The sequence below is a fragment of the Notamacropus eugenii genome, chromosome 6 (genome assembly GCF_028372415.1).
Source record: "Notamacropus eugenii isolate mMacEug1 chromosome 6, mMacEug1.pri_v2, whole genome shotgun sequence".
Lineage (NCBI taxonomy): Eukaryota > Metazoa > Chordata > Mammalia > Diprotodontia > Macropodidae > Notamacropus > Notamacropus eugenii.
Window position 1 is genome coordinate 43,283,734 of NC_092877.1, and position 19,674 is coordinate 43,303,407.

Consider the following 19,674-nt stretch of genomic DNA (forward strand, 5'->3'; position numbering starts at 1 on the left):
AAGACTACAGGGATGTCCTCTTGTTAGAGAATGGCCAAACACATTGTGGTACACGCATGTACCACGTAATGAACTATTATTAAGCTAGAGGAAAATGGGGAGACCTTTACGAACTGACACACCAAGTCAATGAAGAATTGATACAATGATAATATTGTAGAGAAAAACAACTGTAAAACCAGCATACAAACAGATCAAGAAATTAATCATTAATAAAGTAAGACATTTATTGAGGCTGAAAGAATTGCAATCCCGAACAACCACTATCTTACTCAGACAGGGAAGTTCATTGTGGGGAGTTGCAAACAGAGGTTATAGACACTCAGGAGGGGAGGGAGGGAAGTCACAAGTTATTTATTGCAGGGTGATAGCACTTTCCTAGAAAATCCACAGGATCGGTTTAGGCTGCTTCTAGACAACAGAGGCAGGCCGATGACCTTGCCCCTAGCCAGGGTCACAGAACAGCTAAACCGTAGGAAGAGCAGGTTTGCAGGAGTGTCCTTGCAGCGATCTCTGCCTGGGAATAGGGGCAGTTAGAAACTGCTGATCACAGCAAAAATTCCCAGAAGTTGATCTTCCGAGGTAGGGGATGATTAGAAATTGCTAGTTAGAACAGGGTGGGTGGGGCCCAAAGTTTGCCAGGGATTGGCACAACACTGAAAAGTTTTAGAACCACAAGTTTAGAGGACTGAAGAAGAAATATGCCACACTAATTGAATGAATGGGTGTTGCCACAGACAGAAAGAGTGAAATTAGAAGGAGCAGCAGGATGAGGGAAAAAGAAAGTGCACTTGGTTTTGAATATGTTGAGTTTGAGGCACTATTGAAACTCCCATTTAGAGAATATAGAAGGACAAGAAACACTAGTAAAGGATGCAGGACCACCAGGCTCTTTCCCATCAACTCAGACATTAGGGACTCCTCTTGTCAAAAGTTACCCAGATATAATATGTGAAGGAGCAAAAGGGAGTAGGTTCATTCTCCCTAACTCCCACAAGGAGGAGGAGGAAGAGGGAAAGATAAATTGAGAAATTGACCCTGAGAAGCACAAAGGTACTCAGCCAAATAAACCTTGTAGCCTAGGAAGGGCAAAGAGGTCCTACTCTACTCCCTGAGCTCTCAGATGCAGACTCCTATGGGAGAGTGTTGAGAAACTTTCTTGAATTGTTACTGACCTAACTGAACTTTCTTGTCTGGCTGTCTGAGACTGTTTCTTCAGCTGATCACTTATCCAAAAAGTTCTGTCCCAGAGAATTTCCCTTTCCTTTCTTCATCCTCAACTTCTCCTTTCTTCCCCATAAGACACTTTATCATGTTCCTTACTATTCTTCAGGGTTGTACAAAGGTGCCTTCCAAACATTTTGGTACAAGGTGCCAAAGGTCTGATTAATCTTAAGGCTTGATAGAAGATCCTGGAGGTATGAAGTAGGCCCACATTGTCATTGCCACAATTGTTCACACTCTGGGGATAATTACTAGAGATCTGACTCAGAGGATCTCAAGAACCCTCTTCTGTTTTCCTTAAGTTTCTAATTCTAAAGACAGAGCAGCAGGGGACATGGAGAGGAGGCAGGGTCCCCAGGTGAAATCCCCATTCAATGATGTGCAGGGAAAGGATACAGTCTTTTTTTTTTTTTTTCATGGTGCCAATTTTAAATAGTTTTTATTCTCCAGGACAAGAATTGCATTTCCACTTGTTTACAGTACTGCTAAAGTACAATGTTGTTCACTTCTCTCCCTCTGCACACATTCAAGTATTCAGAATGCCCAGATTTACACAGTAACTTAAATGTTACTTTTAAACTGGTACTGCCTTGGCTACAAATTTTTAGTCCTTCTGTTTTGGGAAAGCTGTGTGGAATGCTCTTTCTTCTGTTGTTTAGTCTACATCTTCAATGGTAGGTCCAGAAGATGCACCTCCAGATGGGGCTGCTCCACTCCCTGGGAATCCACCAAGCATGCCTCCTGCACTCTGGTACAGCTTGGTAATGATGGGGTTGCAGACCTTCTCCAACTCTTTCTACTGATGCTCAAATTCTTCCTTCTCAGCAGTCTGGGTCTTATCCAGACTTATTTTAGCCAGTTGATTATTCCATTACATTTGTCAAGGATCTTCTGTTTGTCTTCATCACCAATTTTGCCTTGCAGTTTTTCATTCTCCACTGTAGACTTCATGTTGAAAGCATAAGATTCAAGAGAATCCTTGGAAGACACCTTGTCTCTCTGCTTCTCATCCTCAGCCTTGTATTTCTCAGCCTCCTGGACCACACTCTCAATGTCTTCCTTGCTCAGACGTCCTTTATCATTAGTAGTGGTGATCTTGTTCTCCTTGCCTGTGCTCTTATCCACAGCAGAAACATTGAGAATGCCATTTGCATCAATGTCAAATGTTACTTCAATCTGAGGAACACCTCTGGGTGCTGGGGGATTCCTGTGAGCTCAAGTTTGCCAAGCTGGTTGGTATCCCTTGTCATTGCCCTCTCACCTTCATAAACCTGAATAAGCACACCAGGTTGGTTGTCCAAATAGGTGGTAAATGTCTGCGTCTGCTTGGTGGGGATGATGGTATTACGTTTGATCAGAACAGTCATAACTCCACCAACAGTTTCAATTCCAAGGGAAAAAGGAGTGATATCCAATAGCAACAAGTCCTGAACATTCTCAGAGTTATCTCCAGACAAAATGGCAGCCTGGACAGTTGCACCATAAGCAACAGCCTCATCAGGACTGATACTCTTGTTGAGCTCCTTGCCATTGAAGAAGTCTTGTAGAAGCATCTGGATTTTGGGAATTTGAGTGGAACCACCCACCAGGACGATATCATGAATCTGTGATTTATCTAACTTGGTATCTCTTAAGGCCTTTTCCACAGGGACCAGTGTGCCAAGGAAGACGTCAGCATTCAGCTCTTTGAAACGGGCTCGAGTGATTGATGTATAGAAGCTGATACCTTCATAGAGGGAATCAATCTCAATACTGGCCTGGATACTAGAAGAGAGGGTGCATTTTGCAAGTTCACAAGTGATGCAAAGACGGCAAACAGCCCTCTGGTTCTCACTGATGTCCTTTTTGTGCTTTCATTTGAACTCGGCAATGAAATGGTTGACCATTAGGTTTTCAAAGTCCTCCCTTCCCAAGTGGGTGTCCCCAGCTGTGAACTTGACCTCAAAGATGCCATCTTCAATGGTAAGAATTGAGACATCGAAAGTACCACCGCCAAGGTCAAAGATCAACACATTTCTCTCGACACCATAAGCAATAGCAGCAGCAGTTAGCTCATTGATGATTTGGAGCACATTGAGACCAGTGATAGTTCCAGCATCTTTAGTGGCCTGACTTTGGGAATCGTTGAAATAGGCTGGTACTGAGACAACGGCATTTGTGACAGTCTTTCCGAGGTAAGCTTCAGCAATTACTTTCATCTTGGTCAAGACCAAGTGGTCAAGACCACTAGCCTGCCTCTCTTTCTCTGATCTTCTGCTTTCTTAAGACTGTCCTTTCAGGTCTACTCAGCACAGCAGCAGCCCTTCTTTCTCCATAGCGGTCAGCTATGACCCCCAAGAAATAGACCATCCCAGAAACAGACCCAGAGATGCGTTTGAAGTTTGTAGAAAAAATCCCTGGAAACAGTTCCCTTGCCAAGATCTATTCAGTTTCCTAGAGATTAGGGTAATAGGAATCTTGGACCCATTCCTTCACCGTCTTCAGGATATAACTAAGCTTCCTAATCTTTCCTTCTCTCTTCTCTGACTTAGGTGCAGGCCCAAGTCTTTTCTCCCCAAACTCCTGTTCTTGTTTTATGAAACACAATCTTGCTTCCCTAATACCCCCTCATGTACCTGCAGGTACTAGAAGAAGTTGCCATCTCTAAACCTATTGAGATACCTGTATTAGGTTGGGGGATTAGCTCAAATGGTAGAGCGCTTGCTTAGCATGCAAGAGGTAGTGGGATCGATGCCTGCATCCTCCAGTTTTGATTTGTTTCACACTTGGCAGTGAGTACGACACCAGGCAGACTCTAGAAATACACCTTCCCCCTCATTCATACAGTAGCAATGCCAGCCCAGACTAGAAAAAATATCTGATTACTCCTCCCTGATAAGTTAGGGCACTATGCCCCCACCATTCTTTGGAAACTTTTTGCTGAAAACTGAAGATGATCAAACCTTAGAGAGAAAATGCATCCAATACATGTCTCACCCATGTCATCACTAGCTATATGACTTTGGGCAAGTCACTTAACCCCAATTGCCTCATTGTGGGTCATCTCCAGTCATCCTGATGAATATCTGGTCACTGGATTTTCAGATGGCTCTGGAGGAGAAGTGAGGCTAGTGACCTGCACAGCCCTCCCTCAATCAAAACAAAGTCAAGTGAAAGTCATGTCGTTATTTCTCTGATGGCATGGTCTTCTTTGGCAATGAAGGATGAACACACACACCCATGTCTAATGAAATGGCTTAGTTGAGCCAGTACTATAATGAACTGCATTGGTTTGTTTCTGTTTTTGCTGCTGAGATTCAGTTACTTGTTCCAAATCCTTTTTCTTTTCTGTAGCACTGTTGTGTCTTCCTTTTTGTGACAGTTTCTTTTTGGGGGGTGGTGGTGGTGTTCTTAAGGCCAAGAAGGTGATAAGACATCTTTATACTATATTGTGGGACACATTGAAATCTCCACTCCCCCTCCCCCTCAAATCCATGGTGATTGCTCTCTGCTTCTGTTCTGGTTCTCTTGTTGGCAACAGGCAAAGAGAAAGACCTTGAGAAAGGGGAAAATAATTAGAGAACAAGACTCAGAAGTCAAGCCCAATATCAGCTTATTCCTCCCCAAGCTCCTGCTTTTATTTTTTTGCCTTGGAAAGATTTACCTCTTATGGAACACAACCTCCCTTCTCCCATCTACTTCACAGGTACTGGCTGAAAAGCATGATAGAGCTTTCTCGTGGTGGGGGATTAGCTCAGATGGTAGAGCGCTTGCTTAGCATGCGAGAGGTAGCGGCATCGATGCCCTCATCCTCCACTTTTGATTACATTCACACCTCTACACGTGATTTGTAAACCAGAAGTAAGTGGACTATAATTGGATTCCATATCCTAGGGCAGAGTGCCACGGTGGGACTGAACACCCTTTCCTTAAAATGATCCTATTTCCCACCAAACCTTGGGAACTGTATAAGACAATCAGAAGCAAGAAAAAATATTGGTTGCCACACATTTCCCATGCATATCCATGAAATAGATCAGTTGGTTCAGTACTAGAATGGACATTCACATTTCACTGTTGCTTTCCACATCTTCGCTGTTGAGATTCAATTACTGACCCCCAAATCCTTTTTCTTATCAGCAGCGCTATTGTCTTCCATCTTGGGACAGTTTCTTTTTTTTGGGGGGGGGGTGCAGCAAAGGCAGTATTTCTATGATAACTAAAACTTTAAGGCCATGAAAGGGGTGAGACATACCCTATTTTTAGATACCCTGAAATCCTCCCCACCCAAATCCATGGGATTCTCACCTCCCTGTTTTTCTCTCTGATCAACAAGGGGTAAAGAGAAGGGCCCTGAGAAAGACATGGGAAAATAATTGGAAGACAAGACTCAAAGATTCCACAAGTAAAGATGAAGTCTTCCCAGAAAAGTAGAACCTGTCCAAGTTTGTGTCTCACCAGAAAGGCTTTCAAGAACCCAGCATGTATGTTCCAAGGAACTAAAAAGCAGAAAGGAAGCCCAATAAGTAGTACAAGTTATTCATAGCCACATTTTGGGCTGGACTGAATAAACCATCTCAGTCCCAATGCTCAGAGGCTTAATTAGGGAAATGTGACTGTCTATTCACAGTTTCTTAGGACAGCTAGCAGGATAGTTGGGAGCCAGCACCTGAAAAAGGGGTTGGGCACCAGGCAGAACTGAGAATTCTGAGTCTGTCACCAACCTTTGTTTTACTTCCTCTGTGGCACTCCTCCCCCTAACTGTTAGCCTAAAGCAATTGGAAAAGGAAGGTCAGCCTTGTTCCTTGGTCACTTGAGTTTGCTCCCAGTACCTGGTCCCAAATGTTGTGAAAACTCTTAGCTCCTAAGCAGGAGATCCTGGTTTAGAATTCCAGCTGAACTCCTTTTCTATTCTCTCTCCCTCCATTCTTACCTTGGGATCCCGCAAAGCAGGGAAGGACCAGTGTAGGTCTCCCCTTTTGCCATCTTGAACAGCTTACAGTCCTCTGTATAAATCTCCTGATTTGATGCCAAGCAAATTAACTAGCATTTTTGAAACACCTTCTTTGGACGAGTCCCTCAGCTGGCCTTTGGGGCCAAAGACCAAAACAAAGCAGCCTCTGTCCATAACCATTCCATTCTACTGGATCTGAGCCAGGAACAAATAGCTTCTCTCAGGATTGGTGAGTAATTGTAATGGCAATCAAAGTAGTATCTTTTGCTGTTTTTGCTTTAGTATAATCAAATTCCCCTGACTGAATCTTGCCTTTGAGCGAATTAATTAAGAGTCTTTAACTAGAAACAGTATATCTATTTGTATTGTTAATTATTTTAATGTGATTAAAAAAGATCTTCCCCACCCACCAATGGGCCTACCCTTTAAGGGGAGTTTGATTGGGAAGATTTGTAGGAAGGCCCACACCTTTTGTTAATAAGTCACTGGTTCTCAAGGGTTGTGATGCCCTTTGGCTCTGAAAAGTGTATAAAAACTCTGAGGTGAGGTTTTACTTTGGGGTTTAGTTTTTGGAAGAAGGTTTGTATGCCAGATGAGACTCTGGGAAGCCTCTAAGCAGTCCCTTGTCTTTGAAAAACCAGATGCTGGTGCTTCTCTTCTGTGTAACTATGTATGTATGGTCAGACAGTTATCCGTCTGTTGATTTGTGATGTATTATTTACTGTCAGGTAGTTGGAAACCCTGTCTGTTGATTCTGATTTCTTTGTATTTTCTCTGAAGTTCAGGGTGCTGACTTTTTCCCCTGAACTAAGTGAATGATACATGCGGTTGATTACAGTGATTGTTGACCCCTCAAAAGTTGCCTTTCTTTTCAGAAAAGAAGATCTAAGAACCTGTAATAGCAGGCCCTCCTGGGTATGTCAGGGTTATTTGCTATTACATTAATTTATCCATTACATTCTGCCTCAGATGAAAAGAGTATAATAGAATTTTACAGCAGAAATGAGTTTTGTTCTTTGGCCAAGGAAAGTTCACACAGAGTAAGTCGGTAGACTGAATATGTCTAGTTGGAGTTGGGCTCTCTTGCCAACATTGTTGTTTCAGATCCTGGGAAGGGCCCTGCATTTCATCCTGCTGGGTTTGTCCAGTCATTAATAGGGGAGAGGCCATGGTTACTTGAGCAAGAGTCTAAAAAGTGGGAGTGGGGAAAAAAGGGAGATCCAGGTGGAAGAGGCTGCCTTACTTGTCTTTCTTTTCAAGTTTGTCTACTGCTCTATTTACATTTGTCTTCTGAAGCTTTACCTCCCATCTTTCTCTTTAGACTCTGGCCTTGTCCACTTACTGCAATGAGACAAGTCCTCCTTTGGTCTTACGTTGTCAGAAACAGACAGCCTCTCAAGCATTTGAGGTGTGTAGCCTTCTAAAGGCTGTTCAGAGTAGTGTGTGAACTGATTATTTGATACGGAGCCATTTGCTTAGATGGTAGAAGCCTTGCTTAGCATGTTAGATGCAGCAGGACTGATCCTTGTATCCTCCGTTCTGATTCCTTTCCAATGCCCCCGCTCTGTGTTCTATGAATAAGTGATATGAGATCTGAGTCCAGCTGATGATTCCCATTTTCTCTTAGGTCCTTCCCAATTACAAAGGAATATTAATTCTACATTTGAGCTTGTGGGTGCCTTGGGGTTGATAGAAAACTGAACAACAACAACCAGGAATGCAAAACACAATGGATTCACTATCATTCTAACCACTTGACCACCTGGTTACCTAAAGGGAGTTATCCCTTGTGAAATGAAGAAATTTTACATTGGAAAGATAGAGATATCTGGTGTATAGCAAGCGGATTTTCCACAAAAGGTATTTGGATCATTCTGAGAATAGGGCACATGATAACCAGTTTTCTTCTTTCAGCTGCTCAGAGATCCAGGAATTCCTCTCCAGAGGTTCTGTGTAATGGGACACCATCTGCTATCTGAAGAACTAGGAGGGCACAGATTCTTTCTGAAAGTATCTAAAGATGTTGAGAAGAGAAATAAATAAGTAGGCCTGGCACAAGTGGGTCTCAGTGGGAAAGAAGAAATAAGTACCAAGAGAGACAGAGAAAGAGATAGAATAGAGCAACATAGTTAACTCAGGCCAAGGGGGAAAAGGCGGGAATCTTGATCCAATGTCTTGAATGTGTGAGTGGGGATTTCCTGGTCTGATTGTCTCAGTGACTATTTTTGAGAGTTTAACATTTCTTCAAAGGGCTCTGACATATTTTCCAGAATGTTCCATTGTGGCTCCTTGATCTTTGACTCTTCTCTCCCCCCATTTTCCTCCTCCTCTCCCACACCCACTCCCACTGCTGTCCACCCCCACATCTCCTCACAACATTGTTGGCTAAGTGGCCTGGAATCAGGAAGACTCATCATTCTGAGTTCAAATTTGCCCTCAGACATTTCCTAGCTGTGTGATGCTGCACAGGTCACTTACCCCTGTTTGCCTCAGTTGTCCACTGTAAAATGAGCTGGAGAAGAAAATGGCAAATCACTCCAGTATCTCTGCCAAGAAAACCCCAAATGGGGTCATGAAGAGAAGGGTACAACTAAACAGTGACCTCTTCAAGTTTAGCCCTTTGGGGGCCAGGGAGGTCTACTTGGGACCCCACCCTCACTATTTATCATCTCACAACACCTCCTGGAGCAAGTCAGAGGCATGCCCCCAGGTCTGTTTTACTAGCACAAATGTGACTCTGGCCTCCAGGAGGGTCTCCTTTGCTTTGTCTTTCCTAAAATTTCTGGGATTCCAAATCCCAAGCAGTCACCAAGGAGAAACTCCCAAGCAAGCAAGAAAAGTGAGTGAGTCAGTGTGTGTGTGTGTGTGTGTGTGTGTAGGTAAATAATGATCTCCATTAGATAGGTGAAGATTAGGTTGAGGTTGAAGTGGATGACCTTACAGCTCAACCCAGACCTACAGCCTCCTTAGTATATAAACTTAAGTCCCAAAAGAAAAGGGAAGGGAAGACTAAGTGTGATATTGCCCTAGGGAACAGATCATTGAGAGGAAGGAGGCAGCAGAATTTAGGGAGTATGAGCTGGATTTAGGCAATGGCAGTAGTTGGAATAGAGGTGGGGGAAGTGGGGATGGGGAAGGAGTTGGGAAATCCAGGCCTGCAGCAAAGCTTTCTAGGCTTCCTCAAGTATAACAGATGTCTCACAACACTCATTAATAGAAAATCATGGAAAACATTTCCATATTAGTCATTTTGCACAAGTGGACAAAGAAAGAGCGAGAGATGGAGAGAGACAGAGAGAGAGACAGACAGAGATGGAGAATGATTCAGTCTGTGTTGGACAACATCAGTTCTTTCTCTGGAGACAGATGAGTAAGTTTCATCTTGAGTCTTTTGGGATTGTCCTGGATCATTGCATTGCTGAGAATAGCTAAGTCATTCACAATTCTTCATTCCACAAGGCTGCTGTTACTGTGTACAATGTTCTTCTGGTTCTGTCCACTTCATTTTGCATCAGTTCATGTAAATCTTTCCAGGTTTTTCTGAAAGCATCCTGCTCCTCATTTCTAATAGCACAACGGTATTCTGTCACAATCATATGCTTGTTTAACCATGGAAGAAGCTTTCTTACCTATAGATATGGCTATTTAGCCTTTGCTTCAAAATCTTCTAGAGTTTTCCATTGTTTAGTGAGTAAATTTTACACTTCTTTGAAGGGTATTCAATCTTTCAATAATCTGGAGCTAACTTCCCTTCCCTTCCTTATTTTATTCCATTTTGCACATTTTCTATTCCAGCCAAATTGAAAATCAAAACTTTGTTTCTGTCTGTGTGTTTCTGCATCTGTGTCTGAGTTAAATCTGGCGTGTAGTTTAAGAAAAATAAGGCCCCGCTGGGATTCGAACCCAGGATCTCCTGTTTACGAGACAGGCGCTTTTACCAACTAAGCCACGAAGCCCTATGTTTGTATCCTTTTGGATCTATAAAAGAGAGAGAGTGTGAGCGAAAACAGCCTTTCTACGCCCAATCTAGAGAAGAAGCCAGGGCGGGGATCTTTCACATCTTTTCCTCCTGAATCAATCCTATCCCATTTTTCTGTTCCTTTCTCATTGCGCTAGAAGCTTATATTAATACGTAATCTCAGACCCAGAAAGAAGTCAACTGTCTTTTAACGGATTCCATTCCTCCTCTTTGCCCTCTCGGTGAATGGACACAGTCTCGAGACTGGAAGTGATCTCCGAGCTACTATAGTCTGGTTCTCACACAGATACCCGGGCCAGCGCTCGCGCAGCCTCGGTTTTCACGTATTAGTGGCTGAGGTTTGAAATCTTATTCTATACTCAGAGACCTTGAGCTGTTTACCTAGATTCCCGGTCCTCGATGTCCTCATTTGTAAAATGAAAGGGCTGGATTACATGACCTTTAAACTTAGATAATGTTCAAACCGAGATGACTTTCCAGCTGTGATAAATTCAGTTCCTCCTGGCCTAAAAGACTTAGCATCTACCCATGCATCTCAATCTACTTGGGGAGAATGCTTACAACGTTTCCCCTCATATCCTGCCAAAATGTGCATCTCTGTAACTTCTACTCAGTGCTCCAAGTTCTGGCCTCCGGGGCCAAGCCTTGTTGTCCTTTCGTTTTATAGCCCTACAAAATATCTGAAAACAGATGTCTTGTCAAGGAGAGGCAGATGAGGTAGAAAGATCACAGAATAGCTAGTCAATGGATGTGGGTTTGTATGTCTGCCTTGTCTCCTGCTTGCTCTTCCATAAGACTGGGTTTCATGTATTAAAATAAGAATTTGGGACTAGCTGACTTCTAATAACCCAGCTACATCCTTTGCTTTCCGGGAAGTTTTTTTTTTTTTTTCCAGGCAGAACATCCTCACTTCCCTCAGCAGGCATTGTTTAACGTTCCCTCATCATCTCTGCCCCTCTTTTGGACATTTGTATCAACATATTTCCTAAAACGTGGCAGTCAGAAATAAACGAACCATTTAGGAGGTAGAGACACCTGAACAGACTACTATTGCATCCCGTGGTATGCAATGATCTTCTCTTTGGCTGCATTGTCAGCACATCAGTGGTGCTCTTGAACTCCATCTAAACCTCATTTTTACATGAATTTTTAGCCAAGCCTTCCCCATCTTGTATGGATACAATTGATTGTTTTTGATGAAAGATGACATAGTAACCTGGATAACTGTAATAATTCCTGATTGGCTTCTTTACTTCCCATCACTTCTCTTTATCTACTTTATCTTTGTCATGTACTCTCACCTCAGACACTTGGCACTTACTAGCTGTGTGATCTTGGGCAGGTCACTTAACCCCAATTGCCTCATCCTAGGTCTTCTCCAGTCATCCTGATGAATATCTGGTCACTGGATTCAAATGGCTCTGGAGGAGAAGTGAGGCTGGTGACTTGCACAGCCCTCCCTCACTCAAAACAAAGTCAAGTGCAAGTCATGTCATTATTTCTCTGATGGCATGGTCTTCTTTGGCAACCAAGGATGAACACACCCTCCATACAACTGTCCAAATTATCTTTCCGTGACTCAGAAATTATGGGGACTATCTGTGCATGATATATGGAATGAGAGAGATCTGCAGTGCTCCGTCAAGTTATGGGGAGAGACAATGACAACTTCCACTCCTTTTCTTTCTCTCCAGGAGGAAACGGAATATGCTTGTTGGGTTATTTACTCACTTGAAATCTTGTTTTCTTCCACCTCTGCCAGGCTTGAGATCAGGGGAAGTGGGAAAACTCTGGAAGTTGCCATCTTTTCCTAAGTCTTCTCTTTCATTTTTAAGTCTTTAAAATACCTGTCAGTCGAAGAAACTCTAAGCATTTTGTTGTGCCTTACTTAACATTAACGATTACAGATAATAGAGAAGGGGAATTATCCTTTAAAGGAGGAGAGGCATTTTGTACAATTGAGCTCCACTAGGGGTTGGAGCAGAGAGAATTAAAGTGGGGACATTGCTGTTAAACTTTCAAAAATCTCGCAGAAACATCTAGGACCAAATTTAGACAGATGTCCCTAGGACATTGCTGGGGAACTTTAGACCTCAAGCCACATGTGGCCCTCTAGATCCTTAAGTGTGGCCCTTGGACTGAATCCAAACTTCACAAAACAAATCCCCTTAAGAAAAGGATTTGTTTTCTATAACTTGGGACTCAGTCCAAAGGCTGCACCCAAGTACCTAGGCCATATGTGACCTTGAGGTAGAAGGTTCTGCACCCTTGCCCTAGGATATCTATTGCTTTGGGGGAAAAAAAAATCACAATGTCAGAATGTCAGGTTAGAAGTGAGCTATGACTTTTAATGTGAGAGGTTTGGGAAGCTCTTCAGTTTCATATGTTTCCTGGACCCTAAATGGTGGGAGGGGTGGAGAGGAGGAGTGAGGATGCCACCCAAGTAGCAGTACTGCCTAATAGCGAGGGATTCAAATGAACTATTTGTAAACTAGATGTGGTTCCAGTGCCTAAATTTGCTCAAAAGCTCCCCCAGGTGTCTAGTGCAGCATAGTGTCCAGAGCAATCCTTGTCATTTCTCTCCTCTGCTACAATCCCTCTGAGGTATTGCATATAAAAATGGCCGCCACATTTTAGGAAATATGGCTAAACTAGAGTGTCCAAGGGTAATGGTGAACACACAAGAGATTTAGAATCGAGAACAGAAGCCATATGGAGTCACAGTGTGCAGGGCTGGGAGAGTGCCTAGAGATCATCTAGTCCAACTCCCACATTTTAGGATGATAAAATCAAGGCCCAGAGAGAAAAACTGACCTGCATTGGCCCATTCATCTAACAAGTGGTAGAGCTGGGGTGGCAACCTAGGTATTCTGGCTCACATTTAAGGGTATCAATATTCATGCTCACACCCTTCTTAGAGAGAGGAAAAGTCAAAAACAAATGTTCATCTTGTTGAGATGACAAAAGAGCTCCCCTGACTAATCCTTAACCCTTTGGATTTAGTTTATTTTGGTTAAAGACCTATTACAACTGTCTAGAAGTCTGTTCAGGGTTTAACCCCATTACAGGGCTGTTTCTCTGTTACTTTTGTTACCTACTCACATTCTCTCTCCATTACTATGTATGATAATCATTTTCAACTTTTCAGAATCTATCAAATTCCATATCTTGCAACCATTTTAATAAAAATGGTAGAATATTGGTATTGCAGAACAAATGAATTTTTGTTTCTGGAAGGTTGGGATCATTAAAGAAACTTTTCAATTTTCTGAAGGAAACTAATCCACTCTGCTCTTGTTTAATCTTGGATTCAACGTGTTCGTTTATCCAGACATTTATACTGATGGGCAGGCTGTATAGGTTGTCCCTCCAATTGCATTTCCTAATCTGGTTAATAGATCTTTTTTTATGTATTTTTCCTGTTTGAATGATTAGGATAAAGACTTCTGAATGATTATGGATCTTTTCTGGGAGGATCTGGGGAAACTAGCACGATGTTAACTACAAAGAGGAACATTTGGAGAACCTCATAATCTATTTAGGAAATCTCTTTTCAATTTGGAATCTGTGCTAGATTTCCTGTTATAGTGGGGAATGCATAGTCATGTTTCTCCCTTTTAAATACTTTTCCTGATGTACATGAATAGGACTTTGCAGAACCAAGTTATCTCTTTCAAGGTATATCAAATAATTGTGTTATAAGGAGGGAAGTAACCATGCTGGAAGAGAGTTTTTAAGCTTTGCTCTATTAAAGCAATTTTTTTAAATAGTCAGAACAATAAAGACAGTGGGACTTTGTATTCTTGACACCACTGGTGTTGTAAAATTGAAAACTGATTTTAATTCTTTTTTGCTAAAATTTTATCAAACTAGGCTTAATATTCCCTTTCCTGTTTCCTTCTCCTTGTAAATTTCACCTACCATTCACATCTCAGAGAAACTTGCCTAAAAGTCAAACCTTTCCTTTCTAATTACCTCCTTTGTAACTCCCAATCATCACTCACTTTCCAGAGATTTCCTAATTTCCTACTGGTTAATGTAAAGGTCAAATCTCATCAATTTAAAATATTGTGGCAACTTTCGTCACCTAAAGACTGCTCCCATTGCCTGGGAACCTTTGTGTTGTAACTCCAATCACATGTCTTTGCTATGGATAAAGAAGTTTCAGAAAGGGTGGTCCAAATGATTTAATTTCAACTCTGACTATGTCATCTATAGCCAATCAGAAGCAAACATAATATCTCTGAAGCTTGAAATTTTGCTGTCATCTTGTTCATTACTATAAAATACCTTATCATCACTCCCTTGAACTGTACTAATAAACTGATAATACTGGGAACTTTGTCATTTTACCTTAATTTTCATATGTTCAAATTTTCAAACAAATGTGGGGAATCACTAAATCATACATAAGGATCCCTATAGACTGCATATTATCTTAAGAAATCACATATTAATATTATGTTTTATTTTATTTAACATTTCCCAATTGCATTTTAATCTGGTTCTAGCAGAACTAGGGAAGTTGTGAGTCAGCCCACTTCTGCTTTATATCCTTCAGTCAAATTTGTGATGGTAAATATTAGGTTTATTGTGAAATATTCAGTGTGAAAGCTAATGTACTTATTCTGAATGACCTCTATGCATGGTAGTAAGAGTCCAGCAGTGAAAACGGTACAGGAAGACTTATGTTCAAGTTTGGCCTCAGACACTTACTAGCTATGCAATCCTGGGAAGTTCACTTACCCTCTTTCTGCCTCAATATTCTCATCTGTAAAATAGGGATTTTAATAGCTCCTATATCCCAGAATTGTTGTAAAGTTAAAATAAGAATATTTTGTTCTTTGAAAAAATGTTAAGTAAATGCTGGCTATTATTATTAATACTATGATTATATAGTAGGCCAAGCCACTCTCAGTTTGTGATAGTACATCACACATGAAGGAAATGAAATACTGGTGGGATATTTAACCAAACACCAAAGGAAGTTTACTTAGCCATACTGGGGACAAGGCAGTGAAGACAGAGCTTTCTTTAGGTTGAACCTAACTTCCTTGACTCTCTGTTGCCCATGGTAAATCTGAAGGAGAAACAGGAACTTCTCATAGCTGCTTTTCATTATTCACCAGAAAGCTACATGAATGGACTTAGTCTTTTGACCCAATGGAGTCTCTAGGCTGGTTTTTTTTTTCTAGGCTGGTTTTTTTTTTCTAGACTGGTTTTAATATTTTTTATGGAAATGAATAAACCTATTTGACATGGCAGGGGAATGTAGGTAGATGTTCCTCCCACTACACATGTAGAAATAATTCTCATACAAATTTTAGATAGCAGGTAATATAGGCATATATGTCCATAGTTGTTAATGTCCCCTCAGATTAATTTTTTTTATTTTGGCTTTGATAAGATCCAAATATTTTCTCATAGATTTATTATCCATCCATGTCCCTATGTATCTATACTTCAATGCCCTCACAATTGTTTTATCCCCAGTACTAATTTCCCCCTCTGCACATTTGATATAATCCAGCTGTTTTCCCCAACTGTGTTCCCTTTAGTGTCATTTTTAGTTTTTCTAAAGAGACATTTGGACTGTGTTGTTAGCCCAACTATGGCAGCTCTACTATTTTTGATGGCAAAAAAAAAAAATTTGTTATAAACTTTTTTCAGCACTTTTCCAGTTTTCTGCTCTTGGTTGTTTTCCTTGAATTTTTCATTAAAATTCTGCTGGGATGACTTTGCTTAGATCACTCCCCAAGTTTTCTTTAAACTGATTTTGCGATGAGTATGTTGGCCTATGCTTTTGATGAGGGCTGAGGCTGGTGGATTGCTTGAGTGCTGGAGTCCAGAGATGCAGTAGGGCTAAAGCTTACTGGTTGTCTACAGGTAGTCTGATATCAATATGGTGAACTCCAATAGCATAAAACCCCCAGCTTGCACAAAGAGGGATGAATCAGCTCACGTTTAAAAACTAGGGCAAATTAAACCTTCCCTCTTGATCAGTATTGAGATCCACCTAGAGTGGTGACTGCATTTTTAGTCTAGGTGCGATTAATGATCACAAATAAACTGATTTTTACCCTCCATCCTTTCTCTCTAAATCATGAGATCATACGGAACCTAATCTTCGACAAAAAATTTCTATTCTAAACTGGTGCTAAGTTTGGTGACCAATCTCTCTCTCTCTCTGAGCAGTAAGTCGAGTGTTTGTTGACTACCATAATTTTTAACTCTTCTAGTCTCCTTGTTATTGGTTACATATTCCTATAAACTTATAAACCATGCTGACGTATTTTTCATGACCAACAACGTGCTGATATTCCCGCTCTGCTACTTAATATCTTCCTTATTATGAGCAAATCAACTCGCCTATCTGATACTTAGGTTTTTCATCTAGCATTTGAGAGGATGGGAGTGGATAACCTTCGAGCTCCACTCCAGTTCTAAATCTATGATCCTATGAACCCACACATTGGATTAAAGGAAAAAGAAGTTTTATCGACGCCTTTTGGTTTGACAGCACCATCATATATGGGTTTACCCTTTCTCCCCGGCCAACCCATCTGAATTAACCCATTAGATTAGAAATTGTAAAGAACCAGATGCCTTCATGCGCTTGGATACCAGGTTGATTTTTAATTCCCTATTCCTGGAGATTTGGTTAATTTGAGTTAAAAAATGTTCGTTAAATAGAGGCTGGATTGTCACTGGTCCAGGACGTTGTAGAAACTACCTAGGTTGAGGGACCTTAACACCTTCTGAGGGACCTTACACCTCTAAGAAGATGTAATTATGTGACTCTGGGTCCAGCCAGGGACTCTGGAAAGAACGAGGGAGATTCAACTCCTCTTGTGTCGAGGTTAAAATCTCTTGTGTTTTCAAAATATCCCAGAGAGCGTGAGACTCTTGAGGACCGATATTTCGGTATCGAAAACCTCTAAAGTCCTCTCCCTAACTGGCTTACTCCCTGATAGAAACAAGCTACACGCTTTTCTAGGTGGACACAAGTATGCTTATCACCTGGGCTCCGTGGCTTAGTTGGTTAAAGCGCCTGTCTAGTAAACAGGAGATCCTGGGTTCGAATCCCAGCGGGGCCTTTATTTTCAAATTTTCGCTTATCCAAATTGCGTTGAAAATAGAAAGCCCTTCGGAAAATCCACGAGCCAGAGCAATATTTCACATCTCTTAGAATTTCATGCTTTCATCAGTGTTGGAAACCCGGCGGGACCACTTAAGGATGGTACAACTTGAATTCAAATTATAAACAAATATGGACAAGTATTAAATGCCATCCTTCCTGCCAGAAGAACAATTCACACTCCAGGCATGCTGGAACCCAAACTTCTGAGGATTCTTTCAAGTCTGAAACTGAGTTCTTTGAATTAGAGAGGATGGGACACACTCTCAGGTCCACAACTTTCTGCCTTTCTGCTTTACCCTATGAAAACTTGGGATCGGTGGCAAGTTACGAGCACATGAAGTGCTCCATGAACCCACAACCTGCTACGTGGGCCGCAGATTGTAACCAAGAGGCATGGCTTAAGAGAATTTATTGCACAGAGGTGTTATTCTTTTATTCCCCGCTTGGTGGCAGAAGAAAACCATTCTAGGCAATCCCAAATGGATATGCTGCTGCATAAAAGGCAGCAGAGACCATGTATTTTCTGGGACCCAGATCTGACTTCGTCTGCGTTAAATATAGAAGTTTCTTATCTATCTTTCCCTATACTGGAAGTCTCTATTTTTGTCTTAACTTTGTCTAGACGCAGGGACATTCTTTAATTAGTAATTGCTGATAATAGATTCATAATAAATATTTGTTCAAATTAATTGTATCCCATAAATCCAGGACATGTGTCACAGGCTAATGAAAGGGACTCGGTTTTCCTCATCTTTTAAGTAGTACCTACCTCATAGTGTGGTTGTGAACATCAAATAAGATAACCATTTGCAAACCTTACATTGCTATCTGAATGGTGGCTATTAATACTTGAGTTGAACTGTGAGGACCAGGGAGAGTTCAGTAGTAGTGAGCAAGAGGAGAGAAATAATTAAGGTTGGGTGCACAGGAATTTTATATATATGCATATGTATATGTATATGTGTGTATACACACATGTGTGCAATTGTACATAACAGTGTATTATTCAGTTCACAAGAATTATATATTATAGATTGCTATGAATAACCAAATGCAGTATATGGTTAAATGTAGAATTATATATGTAATACAAGATTATATTACATATTATTGTTATAGGAAATTATGAAATTAAGGATCAATAAACATAAACATTTTAATACATTGGAAATACAAACATTCTCAAAGTTTTCTTTTTATGAGAAAAAAACAACAAGAAAGAACTACATGTATGCCTGAATATTTCTGTTACATGGAGTTTTCAAAGTATATATATATACATATATATGTATATATATATGAAATTTAAAATACAGTAATGAAACTGTGCTGACCCCCGTTTTCCTTTTTGTTTTCTTTTGAATATTTTATTGTTACTCTTTAATTCCTTTATTTTCCATCTTTATCACCAATTCCTCCCTTCCCAACTTCCCACCCTCCAAGCTTGCCTTGTGACAAATAAAATTAAACAAAACAAATTGGCCATGCATAAAATGATTTTTCACCCTGTACCTTTAGTGCACCATTTCTCTGACATGAGACATGCATGCTTCATCATCAGTCCTCTAAAGTAATGATTATTTTCTGCATTGATTAGAGTTCTGAAGCTCTTCAGATTCATTTTCTTTTACAATATTGTTGTCATTGTGTACGGTTCTCCTGACTCATTTCACTCTGTTTATTCAAATGCATTGGGGGTGTACCTCATGGAGCAAATGTGGGAATGGATTTGTAGAAGTCACCCCTAGCCATGCCCTGGGAAACAAAGCAATTCCTGAGTGTGACATGGTTACTAAACAGGTAATTCAGGAGTATACTATAGATATCATGACTTAGATATTAGTAAGGCATTTTCTAAAGTATCTATTGTTATTTTTTGTGGAAATGATAGAGCAAACCAGATTAGATTAAGGATGGATCCAGACCTTGTTGAGTGGCTGGACTCAAAGAGTAATCACTAGTGGTTCTATGTCAACTTGATCAGAGGTTATTAGTAGAATGCCTCGTGGATCTGGGCTTGGCCTTATGCTGTTTAACATCTTTATTAGTGGCTTGGACAAAGGCAGAAATGACATGCTTATTAAATTTTCAAATGACACAAAGCTGGGAGGGATAGCCATCACACTGGAAGACAGTCAATTACTTACAGGCTAGGGATGAATCTAAGAAGAAATTTAATAGGCATATAGAGTCTTACTCTTGTGTTCAAGAAATCTATTTCAGTAGGGTAATGTGGGAAACGTGTAGACAACAGTATACCTGAGAAAGATTTGGGGGTTTTGATGGAGTACAATTCCCAGTGTTAATGAACAGTTTCACACTGCAGCCAAGAAAGTGACTTCAATCATGGGCAGCATTAAAAAAAGGCTTAGTTTCCAAGAATAAAAAGGTGATAGT

The 19,674-nt window shown here is 40.8% G+C and overlaps 2 non-coding genes and 1 pseudogene across 2 annotated transcripts; 1 reads left to right on the top strand and 2 right to left on the bottom strand.

Annotated features, from left to right (window-relative positions):
* Positions 1–240: 240 nt before the first annotated feature.
* On the bottom strand, positions 241–6,189 carry LOC140512046 (heat shock cognate 71 kDa protein-like; annotated as a pseudogene).
* Positions 6,190–10,039: 3,850 nt separating this feature from the next.
* On the bottom strand, positions 10,040–10,113 carry TRNAT-CGU (transfer RNA threonine (anticodon CGU)). Its single transcript has one exon. It is a non-coding gene; the product is annotated as a tRNA-Thr (tRNA).
* A 7,046-nt stretch (positions 10,114–17,159) lies between these two features.
* On the top strand, positions 17,160–17,233 carry TRNAT-AGU (transfer RNA threonine (anticodon AGU)). The gene has a single exon. It is a non-coding gene; the product is annotated as a tRNA-Thr (tRNA).
* Positions 17,234–19,674: the final 2,441 nt, after the last annotated feature.